At 44.3% G+C, this 18,090-nt stretch overlaps 1 protein-coding gene across 3 annotated transcripts in view; it reads left to right on the top strand.

The window, feature by feature from the left end:
• Positions 1-18,090, top strand: part of LOC141264930 (1-aminocyclopropane-1-carboxylate synthase-like protein 1) — a 93,654-nt gene continuing 75,564 nt past the window's right edge. The window contains exons 1-2 of one of the 3 annotated variants that reach the window (XM_073677358.1): positions 1-136; positions 17,143-17,228. The gene's annotated coding sequence lies outside the window, so the exon portion shown is untranslated. The remainder of the gene's footprint in view (positions 137-17,142; positions 17,229-18,090) is intronic. The other 2 variants (XM_073677357.1, XM_073677359.1) reach the window with 2 other exon arrangements.

The following is an 18,090-nucleotide window of genomic DNA, read 5'->3' as shown; positions in this document are numbered from 1 at the left end:
TCTCCTTCATCTCTGCAATCAGGAGAAGAGCTACGGCGGCCATCATAAGCTGCAGGACGCATACAGGCCAGCCAGGTCTCCGGGGAGGCACAGGACCAGGCTCTTTCAGCGCTGTTCACATGGGCACATTGGTGGGGTAAGTTCACAGTCTGAGTTACCTCAGCTGTCAATTTTATTACTCTGTATCCTCCTCTGCACAGTTAGCCCCCTTGCATAGCCACTCCAGGTGCACTATGCCGGGCTCAAAGTCTAAGAAAACCAGGCAGGACTGCTTTTACGCTTTCTGTACAGCCTGCAGTAATGCTCTTCCCAACGGCAGCACATATCCGCATTGCAAGGATTGTACTCAGACTACTGTGCCAGAGTCCCAAGTAGCCCCTACCAACCCTTCAGTGTCTAATGCTATGCCGGAATGGGTCACTCAAATGTCACAATCTATGACACAGTCCATAGATAACATGACCTCCAAATTGCTTCAGGCTCTGCAAAGCCATACCTCTACTATGAATGCTACCCAACAAAGGGAAAGCCGGACTCAGTCACATACTGACCCAGGCACATCCATGTCAAGGTCAGGACGCAAGCGCACCCATAGGTCACGCTCATCTGCGTCATCCCATAGCACACGGTCATCCCTGTCTAGGGAGAGATACCGTAGTCACAGGTCATCTACACAGTCCCCTACCAGGGACAGACATGATATTTCTCCGCACCAATCTCCGTCAAGACAAATCCTTCATTCTGGGTCACCTAGGACACACCTTAGTGATACACAGGAGTCAGAAGGCGTCTGCGATTCTGACTCAGACAAGGAAACTGATGGATCCCTAACTCCAATCCCACCTAGCAATGCAGCACTAGTTGAGGACATAATCTCGTCCATACATCGGGTGGTGGACATCTCTGATCCGATCCCGGACGCACCACAACATAAGATTTCATTTGAAGGAGCTCTGAAACCACCTAAGGTTTTCTTGGATCATCCAGAATTTAAATCTATCCTAACAAAACAGTTCTCACAGCCTCACAAGAAGCTTAACAATCTCAAGTTTCTGGAGGCCCGTTACCCCTTTCCAAAGGAAACCACCAAAGAATGGGCAGACCCACCAGCAGTGGACCCCCCAGTCTCCAGACTGGCAGCACAGACACTTCTTTCACTGCCAGATAGCTCAACCCTTAGGGATGCAGCAGACAAGCAGGTAGAAAGTATGGCTCGCTCAATTTGCGAAACCACAGGGGCCTCCCTAGCCCCCGCGTTCGCTTCAGTCTGGGCAGCCAAGGCCATACTGGCTTGGGCAAAAAATCTACGAACTGGCCTCCAAGCTTCTGCCCCTGAACTGTCGGACCAAGCAGTTCAGATAGCAGTTGTGGCAGATTACATGCTTCATGCAGCTCTGAATTCTGCAAGGGGTGCAGCGGGCGCAATTTCACACGCCATCACAATTCGGCGTATCCTTTGGCTGCGTGAATGGAAAGCGGACGCAGCCTCAAAGAAGTCCCTCACGCATCTTCCATACCTCAGCGGTCGACTTTTCGGTGAAAGCTTGGACATGATGATATCCAATGCCACAGGGGGTAAGAGTACCTCTCTTCCCCAACTGAAACCCAGGCGCAATTATAACAAGCGTAACCAAGTTCGCTTCCGATCCTTTCGGAACTCTTCCGGCTGGTCCTTTTCACGGCCACCACAAAATAACAGCCGCTTCACACGCAGGGAAGACTCGAGGCCGACACAAAAGCCGGACAAACCCTGGCAGTCAAAGGCAGGCCACTCAAAATCAAAAGGAGGAAAATCTAAGAATTTCTCCTCCTCATGACTCACGGACTCAGGAAGACACTCCACCTGTAGGAGGCCGACTTTTACTCTTTCATCAAGTCTGGCTACCTATTACAGAAGACAAGTGGGTCAGGGAACTAGTGTCTTCAGGATACAAAATAGAGTTCACTTCCAACCCACCAAACAGACTCCTTATATCTGTTCCCCCAAAATCGCCAGTAAAAGCTCGCGCCTTCCACCAAGCGTTCTCATCGCTTCTTCAAGCACGTGTCATAATAGCTGTTCCTGTACGCCGACATCGTACGACTCAAAGCAGACGTTCCCTGGCGTCTTCCCGACCGCCCGGATCTTCTGTCACAAGGCCCGTTTTACCACCAGAACTTAGAGGCCCTCAATTTGACGGCGTGGCCATTGAGACCTGGGTTATAACCCAGGCAGGTTTTTTCGCCAGACGTCATTAAAACCATGATCAGAGCATGAAAACCAACCTCTGCCAAGATTTACTACCGTACCTGGAAAACTTTCTTTACCTGGTGCGAATCTCGTAACCAGACCCCACTCCCTTATTCCCTACCCAGGGTACTCGGTTTTCTCCAATCGGGTCTGGAAGCCAGACTATCCCTGGCCTCCCTTAAGAGCCAGGTGTCGGCTCTTTCAGTGCTTTTTCAAAAATGCATTGCTCATAAACCGCAAGTAAGAACATTTCTCCAGGGGGTTTCCCGATTGGTTCCCCCCTACAGACGACCTCTAGAAGCGTGGGACCTCAACCTGGTGCTGACAGCATTACAGGAAACACCCTTTGAACCCTTTAGGGAAGTCCCACTCCGTCTTCTATCCCAGAAAGTGGTTTTCCTCGTGGCAATCACCTCGCTACGCAGGGTGTCTGAACTCACGGCATTCTCCTGCAGACAGCCTTTCCTGATTTTTTTTTTTATTTTTTTTTTTCCAGGACGAGGTAGTCCTTCGTACGGTTACATCCTTCCTTCCGAAGGTTGTATCCAGCTTTCATCTCAATGAAGAAATTTCACTACCATCCCTCTGTCCGGTTCCGGTTCATAGAGTGGAAAAGGCTTTGCATACGCTTGACCTTGTCAGGGCACTGCGTATCTATGTGTCTAGGACTGCGCCCTTCCGGAAGTCTCATTCTCTTTTCCTTCTTCTGGAAGGCGGCCGCAAGGGTCTACCAGCTTCCAAAGCTACCCTTGCCTGGTGGATCAAATCCACCATACAAGAGGCCTACCGCCTCAAAAATTTGCCTATTCCAGCAGGTATTACGGCACATTCTACACGTGCGGTAGGGGCCTCCTAGGCCCTTCGGCACCAGGCTTCGGCACAACAAGTGTGTAAGGCAGCCACCTGGACTAGCCTACACACATTTACAAAACACTACAGGGTTCATACCCAGTCCTCAGCAGATGCGAGCCTGGGCAGACGTTTTCTGCAGGCGGCGGTGCCCCAATTGTAGGGGCCCGTCTACACAATATTCGTCCATTGCTTCCCACCCAGGGACTGCTTTGGGACGTCCCAAGGTCCTGTGTCCCCCAATGAGGCGACAGAGTAAAGGAGATTTTTGTGTACTCACCGTAAAATCTCTTTCTCTTAGCCTCTAATTGGGGGACACAGCACCCACCCTTTGCCCGTTCCGGGCTGTTAAGTTGAGTTCTCATATTGGTTTTCCTTTGAGTTCTTACATAGTTGCCTTCTTATAGGCATGGTTATGTTATCTATGTTACGTTCCTCCTACTGCTTTTGCACAAAACTGGAGTAGGCTGATGCTGTCCGGGGGTGTATACTGCAGAGGAGGAGCCACGCTTAATCTTTTTCAGATAAGCATAGTGTCGCCTCCTAGTGGACGGCAGCATAACACCCAAGGTCCTGTGTCCCCCAATTAGAGGCTAAGAGAAAGAGATTTTACGGTGAGTACACAAAAATCTCCTCCTTTTTTAGGGTTCCCTTAGTATTGCACATGTGATGGAATTATCACCTGTGCAATACTAAGGAAATCATGAAAATATGACCTGTTGGGGGACACTGATGTAATGCCTCATTCCGATGTCCCTGCATTACTGACAGTGCAGGGCTACAATAAAATGGTGCCATCTATGCCTCCCAGCCAGGGGCGGTAGTCCTGTTCTCGGATGCAGTCAGAAACTGACCGCAGTCTCCTATGGCCTGGGGCCACCATATTTGTGGTTTGAAAGTGTTGTGCGCAAATAAAAAAATGGCAGCGGGGAAAAAAATTTTTTAAAACATGACATTTCATGTATTTAAAAATAAATGCTCATGTAATTAATAGTATAAAAATCGCAACACATTACCTTTTTAAAGGGAATGTATCGTCCCAATTTTTTTTTTTTAACAATTGAGTAAATAAGGCTTTCATTTTTTATTAAAAAAAGCAGCTGTTGAAATTTTGCCATGGAAGCCTAGTGTAGTGCTAGCTAGCATTACGACAACATTACTGTAAAGTTCACACGAAGCGTTATCCCGCCATGGAAACTGTTCGAAAACGCTTGTTAATAGGTCTGCCAGGTATAACAACGCTAATCCGAATGTGCTGTGCACATGATGAGGAAATTTCCGCTCCTGATTCGCATTGTGTTAAAAAACGCAGTATGACCATTGTTTAGGCGTTTCCTCCCCGAATTCGCGCCAATTGACTTGCATTGAATCGCAGCAAACCCGCAGGTATAATATCTAATACTTGTGGATTTGCTGCGTTTCAATGAAAGTCAATGGGCGTGAATTCACGCCGGAAACGCGGTGCGGGTGGTACCCGGGTTGGGAAAGGAGTACTACCGCTCCTCTCATTCGACCACCGCTCGCGCTAACAGCGAGAGCGGCGTGAATGGGAAGGGGAGTAGTTTGCCCTGCGTGCCTGCGGTAAAAATAAAAAAAAATAAACCTCTATACTCACCTGTCTGGCGGTAATCCTCTCCACCCGGGGGTACACTGTGGGAGCGCACCGAGCTGATGTCAGCGATCAGTTGATTGGTTTCGTGACGAATGTTCCCCGGGTGGTAAGTTCATCGGGGCTGATCAACCCCAGTGACCTCCTGCAGCATGTATACTGACAGGAGTGATTTTACACCCGTCAGTATACATTGCTGTCTTCTACAGCAGTGACATCAGTGATGGCTGATGTCACTGCTGTAGAAGTGACACGGATCCTCATGGGACAATCGGTGGTACGTGGACTACTTCGTTGACAGTGGATAGGTGAGGGATACGGTTGTTTATTTTAGTTTTTTTCAGGAGAGCGAAGGCTTCGGCGTAATAAAAAAAAACTGTAGAACCATGTGTTTTTTTATTTCATTAAAATACTTTATTCTGGCCGTGTCCATTTTTTGAAAAAGTGGCGACCATTTTACTATGCGGTTAGTAATTGCGTCTTATAGACTCCCTCCATTACTAACCTGTGCTTCACGTCAGCCGCCAATCCAAGGCTGATGTGAACCCCAACCCCATTACCCCACTCGCCACTGCTACAGGCCAGTGGGAAGAGCGAGGCTAAGCGCCAGATTTGCCGCATCTTATGGATGCGCCATTTCTGGGACTGCTGACGGGTGATATTAATAGCTGCGGAGGGGGCTATTATCCATGGCCCCTTCCCTGGCTATTAATATCAGCCCGGAGCTGTCTAGTTTACCTTTGGTTAAATTTTATAGGGGGACCCTATGTCAATTTATTTCTGGGGTCCCACTGTAATCTGGCCAGTAAAGACTAAACAAACAGCTGTGAGCTGATATTAATAGCCAGGGAACATTGTTGACTAATAGCCCTTCCCCGGCTACTAATATCAGCCCCCAGTGGTCGGCTTTCCCTCTGCTGGTTATAAAAATGACACGGGAGCCAACTCCATTTTCTTTTAAATTTTACTTTCCGTGCCCACGCAGCGCTTTTTATGCATATTTTTTGCTGCGTCCAAAACGTTGCATTCTATTGAACGCAGGTAAATCCGGATGTGTTCACTGAACCATGCGGATTTACCGCATTCTATACTTTCTAGTGGTCATATTTCTGTTGTGGAGACTAGCGCCTCCGCAAGAGAATTTAACCTGCTGCGTTCCTGAAAGACGCGCCCCATGTCAGTGTCCAGAGGTGATCTGCAGCCTCAGATGCACGCATAGTGAACATGGGATTTCTAGAAAGCCCATCCACTATGCTGTAACATCTGGACACTGCGAGTTTGATGCTGTTTAAACACGCAGCATCAAACCTGCAGCAGCTGCTGATCGTGGCCACGTACCCAAACTCGCCCGCAGCATGTCAGTTTCTGTAGTGGACACGCTAGTCTCCACTGCAGATTTTGACCGATTTGAAGTGTCATTATAGGTGGTGAATTCACATGTACCAACAACAAAAGTGCGGCATTAGAACACAGCGTTTTGGGTGCAACAAAAATATCCTGCATCCAAAGCGCTGCTTGTTGCTGTTCATGGGGACGTAGCGGCTAATGAACCAGCTGTGACGTTAATTATGGCCAGGGAAAATGTTTGCAAATTGCACCTTCTCAGGCTAAAAGTTACATGAATAGAAATGCTAATGAAGATTGGGTGAATGGGACTAGCTGACACCTAGCTCTATTGTTTGGTGATATCAAGGTGTTAATCAGATCTTTTCATGACCAAACCCAATTAAAGTAAAGAGTTAAATAAACACACAGAGTAAACATTTTATTTGAATTATAACAGACACATTCTTTAATCATTCAAATTAACCAATCTACTCTCCCCAGTTCTGATGGTAATCCAAGGTTTTAAGCAATGTCCCACCAAATAACTTTATTTAGCTCCAAAAAGCATTCATTGATGTACAAAAATGCATGCAAAATGCATCAAAAATGGGCAGCGGTTTTCCGGCCAAGGAGATGCGGAAATGCACATGAAATTTCTGCTTCAAATACGGACCGTGCGCACATAGCCTAAATGTAGACGGAATCTGCTCACCTATGTTTGATGTCTCTCATCCCCTCTCCTCCTGGGCGTTTGCAGAAGGATAAGGGATAATGAAGTTTAGGATCACAGTGCAGAGCCATTTTGTGGGTGACTGCAATGTGATACCGAGATGTGGATAGTGTCACCGAGAACAGCCGGCAGCACCAATTCTGTTAGTTGGTGCTGTGCTGCTCACTAGTTTTGAGAGATCTTTGCGAAGCTGTTGTATCGTTGCGGCTGCAGCGCGCAGATCACAGCTATAGCATAGTTCAGCAGTCAGTATTCCACATGCTAGGATTAGATACACAGCTCATAGGTCAATTACTGGGATCTAAGCAGAGCCGTCAAATCATTGCGGTTGCTCTGCTCAGATCACAGTAATAAGAAGTTAACGCTGGTCCGGACACCAGCACTGCAGCGGTGACTACTTCATCTAGTGATGTGTACTTGCTGCTGTGCTCGTGCTCACCGCTCATTACTGTGATCTGGGTGGAGTAGCTGCAATGATTTGACGGCTCTGCTCAGATTACAGGTGATAGAATGAAATACTAGCCAGCGCAGGTCTAAAATAAAACTACGCCGGGGTCTACCTACAAATGGGAATTGGGCATGCCTGGGGTTTACCCAGTTCACAGCTGATGTGACCACAGTATAGGAGATAGGGTAAGAGACCAACCGTAGCCTCTTATGGCATGGGACTGCTGTATTTCCCGTGTGTAAATGTCGTGCTCTGACACTTACCAGCAAATTTAAATGGCAGCTCAGTTTTTTAAAAAAAAAAAGCAAATCGAAAACCATTAAATTTAATTATATACACTAATAAACTTTTTAACATAAAGTAGTAACATTATAACACATTCCCTTTAGTGATTGGAGACCAGTTGACCGGTTTTCGATCAGGGTTTCGTGCTCCATGCTGCTTGTATCCAGGTAATTGGATTTCACAATGCCACATTCTCTTGAAATGCCACCATAAAAAGATGGTGCATCAGTAGTAGGATGATTGATAGACACCGTAAAACCATGATCCGTAAGTACTGAGGACTGAATATAATACTGTTTAAAAGCCAGTGATAGGTACAAGTGCGTCTATCGGCTTCAGAAATGTCAGAAGTTTTGATCGACGGGCATCCAGGTGCTGACACTCCACACCCCACCAGGGTCTTCTTAGACAGATTTTTGGCTGGAGTAAGCGCCTATCTGACTCCATTTACATGAAGCAATCATCTGCATTGTATGTAAATAATCACAAGTGTGAGCGTTTGTTCCATTGTCAGCAGCTCGTCGCCGTCTACCTGGGGCAATGCGCTGCTGCATAAAAGATGAGATCAAATATACACAGAATGTTGGGAACGAACAGTCATACACCTGATCATCGCCCCATGAAAAAATAAACAATTAGTGTCACTATAAGCAGCTGATGGATGACTTATTCCCTTGTTACTACATTTATCAACGCTCAATCATCATAAATTCAATTATATATTCAAAACACCATCTATTATGTTTATAGCTATATTTAAGGAGTATTCCCATCTCCAAGATCCTATCCCAATATGTAGTGGGTGTAATAATAGCAAATACTTCCAATTAGAAATGTAGTATAGTTCTTCCGATTGGCTATGTCACTTGCCCCATGTGCAGGGCATTGCAGGACCTTAGATATTCATGGTTATGACCACTCGTATAGTGACAGTTTGTTGCTAGTGGTCATAATTGGAGGTATTTGTAGAATTATTATTATTATACCTACTACATATTGAGTTAGGATCTTGGTGATGTGAATACCCCTTTAAACCTTCACGTAACTCCACCTAAATTCATGCTGATCAATTCTATAATATCTACTATGTGGAAAAAAGTATGTGCCACCTCCACGTTTCACTTACAGTAGCTTATCTGACCTCTCATTGCACATCCATAGACATTTAATATGGACCCCCTTTGAAACCAGAACAGCTCCCGCTCTTCTGGAAAGACATTCTACAGGATTTTAAAATTTAAAGAGGTTGTCCACTACTTTTACATTGATGACTCCTCAGGATAGGTCATCACTTTGTGATTGGTCTGGGCAAAACACCTGGCACCCCCGCCCCGTTGATCAGCTGTTTTTGGTGTCTATTGATTTGAATAGGAGGCGGATATGTAGTACCAAGCAGTACAAAGTAGTACTATCACAATATCACAAGATGGCTAGCTCCAAAAGTAAGTACTTCCAGCTGGCTGTCGCCGACACTGATAACAGCTGATCGGCGGGGGTGGTGGGTCTTGGACCCTGACCAATCACGCCTCTCATTCACAAGACTGGAATATCTCCAACCACTGAAGATGGAACTACCGAAACTTCAGAGAGGCCGAGCTACGCTGTTTCCATACAAATCAATAGGAGTTATGGTAACTGTGTAGTTCAGTCGCACTGGGCTATTTCCATAGTTCCACCTCCAGTTGTAGGAGATGGACGTAACTTTTTCACCAGCCGGGATATTGCTTGAAAAATAGTGTGTAAAATGATAATTAAAATGTTTTAACGATGAGCATAGCCCAAAATTGCACGATTCCACATAAAGAATAGTTTGTCTACATACCTTTACCATGAATGAAAATTCTCAATAAACCAGTGGCTGTTCAATATAAATCAGGGGTGGAGAACCTCAGGCCGGCGGGCCGTTTATGGCCCTCGATGACCTTTTATCCAGCCCCCAGGCAGATTCCCGGGGACCGCACTGCTTGGGCCGGCAGGTGTATTTAGATGACCGCCGGCCCATTAACTTCCCCTTGCTCTGTGAGCTTGAGCAAGCACTAACTGCTGAACACTGAGGCGCGTGCAATGAAGATTACAGGGACGTACCTTGTAGGCGGAGTTAGTGCACAATTTGTACGGTCCCCGAAGGATGATAGAAATATCCAAATGGCCCTTGGCAGAAAAAATTCCCCACTTCTGATATAAATTGACTCTCAGTAAGATGCTTGTACAGATTTGAACAATATTAAACTCATTAGTATCCTTATGTATATCACATCACATAACTCCAAAATATAATCTACAACAAAACTGGGGTCTAAAAAGAACCCAAGAGACCAGAGTTTTATGGAAAAAATATATCATCTTTATTGAGAAAAAAGTTTTAAAAAAATTATAGCAACATGGTCCTACAAAACAAGAACTCAGTCCTCCACCACTGTATCATGAGTAAGATAACTAATTGATATTATGTAATGATAAAACATGACCTTACCAAACCTAAGTAAAGTGGCTGTGCCACTTGCAATGATGAATATGGTTCCACTATTACACTCCTTGTGGGACTTCTTTGACCATAATTTTTTATATTATTATTAGCTCCACAGGTGCAACCATGAAACTTGATATAGATCCTATGTTGGTGATCATGGGCCTTGCATAATTAAAGTAAGAATATTGCACTTACTCAAGTTCCCAGTGGTGAGTATGCGTCCTCGCGCCCCTACGCGCGTTTCGCCCTTGCTTCTTCGGGGGGGGGGGTGGTTACATGCCGTAATATATAGTGTACCCCATCCAATAAAGGTGCTCACTACACACATGTGACGCATTGTGCCGCTGGATTCAATGTCCGCATACATCCTTTACGGCGCATGCGCCGCCGCACGTCACATCCTGCAGGACACTTCCGCTCTCCGGCGGTGGAACCGAGCGTGCCACCGGTATGCACACGAACGCACACTGTGCCAGAGAAGGGAAAGTCCGATGAGACTCGAGTTTCATGGTTGCACCTGTGGAGCTAATAATAATATAAAAAATTATGATCAAAGAAGTCCCCCAAGGAGTAATATAGTGGAACCATATTCATCATTGCCAAATGCACCAGCCACTTTACTTAGGTTTGGTAAGGTCATGTTTTATCATTGCATAATATCAGTTATCTTACTCATGATACAGTGGTGGAGGACTGTGTTCTCGTTTTGTAGCACCATGTTGCTGTAATTTTTTTAAAACTTTTTTCTCAATAAAGATGATATGTTTTTTCCATAAAACTCTGGTCTCTTGGGTTCTTTTTAGACCCCGGTTTTGTTGTAGATTGTACAGATTTGTGTATAAAATCTGACTGGGTTATCCTCGTTGTCTAACAGCTTTTGAAAGCTTCGACAGGACTTCTACATCTCCCCTCTTTCACTACTAGGAGTGTGTTGCAGATTTTAGCTTTCAGCAGAATAATTCAGAACTCAGACGTGGTTGGAGAATGAATTGTTGTTTAACTTAGGATGTACAGTACATCAGCCATCATCTTCATTATCACGCAATGGAGAATTGCAGGGAAGAGAACATGACACAAACAAGATCGAGAGGTCACGTAATACAGGCAAGAGAGGAACGGCTGTCTGATCAACACAAGTGCAAAAGCATAAGTCTGCAGCTGTTGCATATTCCAACATTACAAACGTATTCGATTTCAGCACTGAATGAACGATGCAACTAGATGTTACAGATAACCTTACCTGCAAGGAAAACTTTATCCAACAATGGCGACATGATTAGAAGTTCAACCAACAAGGCAGGGGGCTTAGTTATTCAGAACAAGTTGATTAAAGCTTTTAAAACTTTTGAATTAAAGATGATTAAAGCTTTTCAAACTTTTAGGAATTTTTGTGTCTGTGAATGACTAAAAGACTCTTATTAATACTGCCTGTAAAAGTCAACTTCTCGCTGAAAAAAACTTTTTTTAAAAAATGACGTGTTTTATACCTGTACCTGTTTTATAATTATTATTTTTTTATCATTTACTAAAAGTTCACAAGTTTGCTTTGAAACCCTTAGGCTATGTGCCCACGTAGCAGATTTGATGCAGAGCGATTTTGCCTCTCTCTGGCAGAGAAAAATGCATGCAGATTTACATGCGTTTTGTCTGCCAGAGAGAAGCGTTTTTACATGCGTTTTCGCATGCGTTTTTTCAAGCACTTTTCCAAGCGATTTTGAGCATCACTTGGAAAAGTACTTGAAAAGTTGGTTGCACAATGTAAATTTTACAGATTCTATGGTACCCAGGTCTGGATGAGAGTCTCCTCTCCTCCAGACTTGGGTACCATCCGCACATTAGAACGTGCCAATTACGCAAGTACAGATGCAGTCTTGCGGAATTGGCGCGTTCTAATGCAAGTCAATGGCGGCGATTACGCTGCGTATCTGCAAAATTAATGGACATGCTGCGGATTTTTGAGCGCAGCATAAACGCTGCGGAAAAATCCGCAGCATGGGCATTGAAAGTGCGGAATTGCATTGGAGACCATGGGGGAAGGTCTACCAGGCGCTTCCCAAGCGTTTACGCTGCAGAAATTCCGCAGCGTAAACGCTTGAAAAACGCATCGTGGGCACATAGCCTTAATCTGTCTCATTATCTTTGGAACCTGTAATCTCTCTCTTTGTTGACTTTCATCTACAAAAAAGTGAGTCACTACGCTGCCATCCACCCAACTTATTCACAATTTGCTGCATTTGAACAATTCCATCAGATTCTCTTAACTTTTCTCATCGCTGATGTGTCTGCGCTAATCCCAATAGAAAGGGAATGTGACCGAATGCTACAATACAGATCATTAATGAAAAAACACAATACTAATATTACCATAAGTGTCATGATACACAGGAGCTCTGTACATACAAGTAGTATGTAAGTGTACAGGTAATGCAGTGATCACCAGTGACATTATACACAGGAGCTCTGTATATAGTGTCAGTGTACAGGTATCTCCGGTGACATTATACACAGGAGCTCTGTATATAGTGTCATTGTACAGGTAATACAGGGATCACCCGTGACATTATACACAGGAGCTCTGTATATAGTGTCAGTGTACAGGTAATATGGGATCACCAGAGACATTTTACATAGGCGCTCTATATACTGTATAGTGTCAGTGTACAGATAACACCCTGACTCACCAGTGATGTCTCTAGTTGAAGCCCTTTATCTTCGCTTTTCTCCTTGATTCAGCGCAGGACACCACCACTTCTTCCAGCCAGGACTCGTCTCTGCAGAAAATAACACAGTTATCTAGAGCACATTCCTCAACTTCTACACTACGCAGCTGAATACAGACGTTCACCCACCATTAATAAATAATTAGTTATTATGCAACCCATCATTTCCAATATAAATTGTAATCCACCACTGCGCCCCACTAACTGTAAATAGCCACTTCCCCACCTAATAAATATATAAATTAAATAGCATCTCTACGGTTTCATTATTGGTCACACTCCGTCATCCTCAACGCCCCCCACCCTCCTGATTCATTAAATTTACATGCCCCCCTCTGCCCCAATTCATTTTGTCATGTCCTCTCTCTCTCCCACCCACCCCCACTTCATCATCATTTACTCCCCCCCCACTTTCCACCTGTACATTTTGTGTATAAACACAGATCTGCTTGACCTCTTTTAAATCCTTCTTCCAATAAGACTTTGTTCATTCTGGTGTTCCATACTCTTGCCGATTGCATAAGACCTTAGAGAGATTTTTGGAGTTTGCAAACGAGATTTTCTTCACCCTCTTTGATATAACCCTAAGGTTGACTCATGTACGAGTCCTCTTCAATGTCAACATTTTAAAAAGGCAGTTTTGATGTCTAAATATCTGACAAACATCTTTTGTACACCAACTATAGCCAGTAGAGTCCTGAATGTGGTCTGCTTAGTAACTGGAGAAAATATTAGTCGCAAAAGGATATTTCTGAGAATATCCTTTTGCAACTAATCTTGCTTTAAATATGTGAACCTTGCCTTCAGAGTCATACTTGGTCTTAAAAACCCATTTACATTTGAATGCTTTCTTGCCTTGAGGTAGTTTGGTGACTTTCCAAATTTGAAGTTGATGAAGGGACTCCATTTCCTCATTAGCAGCATTAATCCACTTTAGTTTTTCATGGACAGATAGTCGCTGCGGCTCTGACTCGGGTATTGTTTTGACAAAGTAGGATAGACGCTTAGCTGGTATTCCCTTGTTTGATCTCGACGATCTCTTGACTTCAGATTCAACCACTGAAGAAGCAACAGAAAAATCAGGTGAAGAACCTAACCAAAGTTCTACATCTTGTTCCTTGTTATTTTGAAATTGTGACTAAGATTGTTGTTGCTTCAGCAGGACTACTTGTATGATGTCATGAAACTTGAGCGACACAATGTTCTAATTAATCATTACATCTCTGCTTATTGTGACCTTGTTTGTTTCTGGGTGCAAAATTCTATATCATCTCTGAGTTTCACTGTAGCACACCAGGATACCCTCTTTTGCATGAGATTCCCACTTGGTAAGTTTTTCTTTGGGAATATGTATGTACAAATACTTTCACTTCCAAATATTCTTGTATTGTAGTTCAGACTTTTTGCTGTTGCATTGCACAAATGAAGTTTTCTCAGTAGCTTTACCTGGTAGTCTGTTTTGATGATAGCAAGCTGTCACCCCAATATGTTGTAGGCAAATCAGCGTCAAATAGCATACTTCTTCCACTTTCACAAAATGTCCGGTTCCTTCTTTCTGCTACACCATTTTGTTAAGGGTTATATGGTACAGTGGTCTGAAACAATTCCATTTTTCCTTAAAACGCTCTTCAGTCGTCACTACTCACCTAACTAAAATCTTCAACCTCTCCCTCTCTTCTGGTATCTTCCCCTCCTTCAAACACTCCATCATTACTCCATTATTAAAAAAACCTTCCTTGACCCTTCCTGCACAAACAACTATAGACCAGTCTCCAATCTTCCCTTCATCTCTAAACTCTTGGAGCACCTGGTCTACTACCGTCTTACCAGTTACCTCTCCATTCACTCTCTTCTTGTCACGCTGTCTCTGTATACTGGAGGTAGGGGGCCTAAGCTGACCCTAAGCTGGGGCCCTGGCTAATCCCTCAACCTGGAGGTACTGTTAAAGGTACAGAGGTCCAGGCCGCCAGCGTAACCCCTACCTCCTGAGGATCCCTGCACCTAAGTAATCTAGTCCTGAGAAGGACCCCGATCACAACAAAAGGGGACAAGTAATAATATGCCCACACACAGTACTTAGACGAACGAGACAGTACAAGGGAAAAACCAAAACCACCTTGCATACAAAAACTACACAACTACAACAGAGGGAACACCAACGGGAAAGGAGATAAATGATAAAGCGAGGAAGGGAAAAAACTCTCCGAATACACTTATCTCTGAAACTCCAAATACCACGATCCGCTCTGTTAGTCTGCATGAAATGCTTTCACCGACACTTCCCTAACAGACCAGCAGGCATTTGAAGGAGTCTCACTACAACAGCATTGATTGCAGCTGGGCGAGGCTGGACCTCGTCTAGCACAGAGAGAGAGAGAATTAACTCCCTCACTGCCGAAAAACACAAAGCACCAAAAAGTCAGCTGCGAGAAGTCAGGCTGTGTAATCGTGACGATCTTCGTGGCGACACACCCGTGACACTTCTAGACCCATCACAGTCCGGCTTCCGCCCCCTACATTCTACAGAAGCTGCACTCATCAAAGTAACCAATGACCTTCTGACAGCAAAACGTAATGGTAACTACTCTGCTCATTGTTCTTGACTTCTTTGCAGCTTTTGACACCGTTGACCACCACCTCCTACTCTCTATGCTCCACTCAATCGGCATAAAGGACACTGCTCTCTCCTGGTTCTCCTCCTACCTATCTGACCGCTCTTTCAGTGTATCATTCGCTGGCTCCACTTCTTCCCCCCCTTCCTCTCACTTATTGGGGTTCCTCAAGGTTCAGTCCTTGGCCCACTTCTCTTCTCTCTCTACACAGCCCCAATTGGACAGACCATCAGCAAATTTGGTTTTCAGTACCATCTTTATGCTGATGACACACAACTATACACCTCATCCCCTGACCTTACCCCCACTGTACTACAGAACACCAGTGACTGTCTGCCCACAGTTTCTAATATCATGTCCCCTCTCTATCTGAAACTCAACCTTTCCAAAACTGAACTTCTTCTGCTCCTGCCGTCTACTCACCTCCCTAAATCTGACATCTCTCTCTCCATGTGTGGCACCACAATAATACCGAGCCAGCAGGCGCGTTGTCTGGGCGTTGTGTTTGACACCAATCTTTCCTTCACCTTCCATATACAATCTCTTGCCCGCTCTTGTCGCTTGCACCTGAAGAACATCTCTAGAATCTGCCCCTTTCTCACCTTGGAAACAACAAAAACCGTCACTGTTGCCCTGATCCACTCCCGCCTTGACTACTGTAACTCTCTATTAATTGGCCTGCCCCTCACTCAACTTTCCCCTCTCCAGTCCATCCTTAATGCTGCAGCCAGGGTCATCTATCTGGCTAATCGTTACTTAGACTCCTCCGCTCTGTGCCAGTCATTGCACTGGCTGCCCATGAATTATAGGATCCAATTTAAATTGCTTGTTTTCACCCACAAAGCTCTCCACAGTGTGGCACCCCCTACATCTCTTCCCTCATTTCTGTTTATCGGTCTACCCGTTCTCTACATTCCGCAAGCGACTTTCGACTAACATCTGCACTAATCAGTACCTTCCACTCCCGGCTTCAAGACTTCTCCCGAGCTGCACCTATTCTTTGGAATGCTCTACCCCAAGAAATTAGGACGAACGACAACTTACACAGTTTTAGGCTCTCCCTAAAAACACACCTGTTTAGGGCGGCCTATCACGTTCCCTAATCGAAGTCCTTTTATATTCTTATAGCCCACCCTTATTTCTCCAAACATAAGTCTCCACCGAACCCAAAAGCACTACAGATACTGACTGGTGATGAGCTCATGCAGCCTTTATCTATCCCTCATCCCCTCAAGATGGCTGGACCATCATTGTAAATAAGCCATTGTCCCGTTGTGTCACCCCCACCTCATTGTAGATTGTAAGCTCTTACCAGCAGGGTCGTCATTATTTTTGCTTTAATTATTGTATAATCTTTAGCTATGTTACTTATGACTGTTGAATATGAACCTCTGAATTGTAAAGCGCTGCGGAATATGTTGGTGCTATATAAATAAAGATTCTTCTTATTATTATTATCTGTGACTCCTTACTTGTATATTCATTTCCATTATGTGCACACAGAATTTTTGGCATTCTCCCAAATTTGTTATATATTTCAGTGAGATAGATTTCAAGTTTCTCTGGAACTTAATCTTTGCCGTGAAGCAGATAGACAACTGTATATCTTGAATAATGTCGAAAAATGTGAGAAAATATCTCGTCTTCCCAGGAGTTTGAGTACTCATTGGACCACAAACATCTGTGTGTATTAAGTCCAGAAGCTGTTCCAATTTTGAAGTTCTATTCTTGGGAACAGATTTTCGTGACATTTTCCCTTTAAGAAAGCTAGTACATTTCTTTCTTTGATTACACAGATCGACTGTAATACCATCAGCAAGTTATTTTTGAACTCAGTGTTTAAATACTTTCATTCTGCTATAGGGCGGCACCGGTGATATTCACATGTTTCCTTGTGAAAGCTTGGAGCGAGTGCAGTCTGCTTACTTCCTCTCTGGAGCAAAGAGGACGTGTGTGTTATCTCTCTGGAGTCGACTAAAGCTAAGCTATTTTCCCCCGTGTCTGTCTACCTTGCTGTCTTTAGTGTTTAGTGGGCACTGACTAGTGTTCATCCCCCCCTTCCCTAGCCAGGGCCAAGCGCTAGAGAAATACAGGAGTAGGTTCCTGTGCGGTGATTGGTGAAGAAGCAATATAGGGACGGTAGGGAAGACAAGGTGATATAAGATCAGCCTAGGAGATCTCCACTCCCTTCTTTCCCTACCTAGAGTCTAGGCTCCCTTCCCCTCTTCCCTTTGTGTTGCACTTGGTCTTTCCTACACAGAGCGTGACATATACTGACTATTAGCCAAGATCACTTTCTCTGACTTACTTTGGTCAAGGTTAGAAAAGAAGCTTCTGTCATTAGTCATATGACCAGTTCCACCAGAGTCTATACACCATGCATGATTTGTTGTACTTGCATTAACAGTAAACACAGCTTCAGTACTTGAAATGTCATAATCTTCAGTAATAGTTCTTTTAACCCTTTGATTATTTTGATTTTTCAGCTGATTCATTCTAGCTTTCCAGACTCTGCAGTCAGCCTTTAGGTGCCCTGATTTCTTACAGACAAAACACTCACGGTTTCCTTCAAATGTCTTTTATTTTTGGTTAAATCTTGGGTTTTTAAAGCGTATTCTGCTTTGGATACCCTATTGCTGCTTACACTTTCTGTCTTTCGCTTATAGTCATCTACAAGCTTTCCTCTGACATACTCCAATAAAAGCTCATAATCTGGTAATCTGGGCATGCAACTAGTACAGTTACAAGTGTGTCATAGCTTTCTGGTAGACCACTTAGTAGTAGTGCAGCAACATGGAAATCCTTTAGATC

Source organism: Phyllobates terribilis, unplaced genomic scaffold, assembly GCF_046119375.1.
Source record: "Phyllobates terribilis strain yellow unplaced genomic scaffold, ASM4611937v1 Scaffold_4__5_contigs__length_816908805, whole genome shotgun sequence".
In the NCBI taxonomy this organism is placed as follows: Eukaryota; Metazoa; Chordata; class Amphibia; order Anura; family Dendrobatidae; genus Phyllobates; species Phyllobates terribilis.
This window is presented reverse-complemented; position numbering and strand designations above follow the sequence as displayed.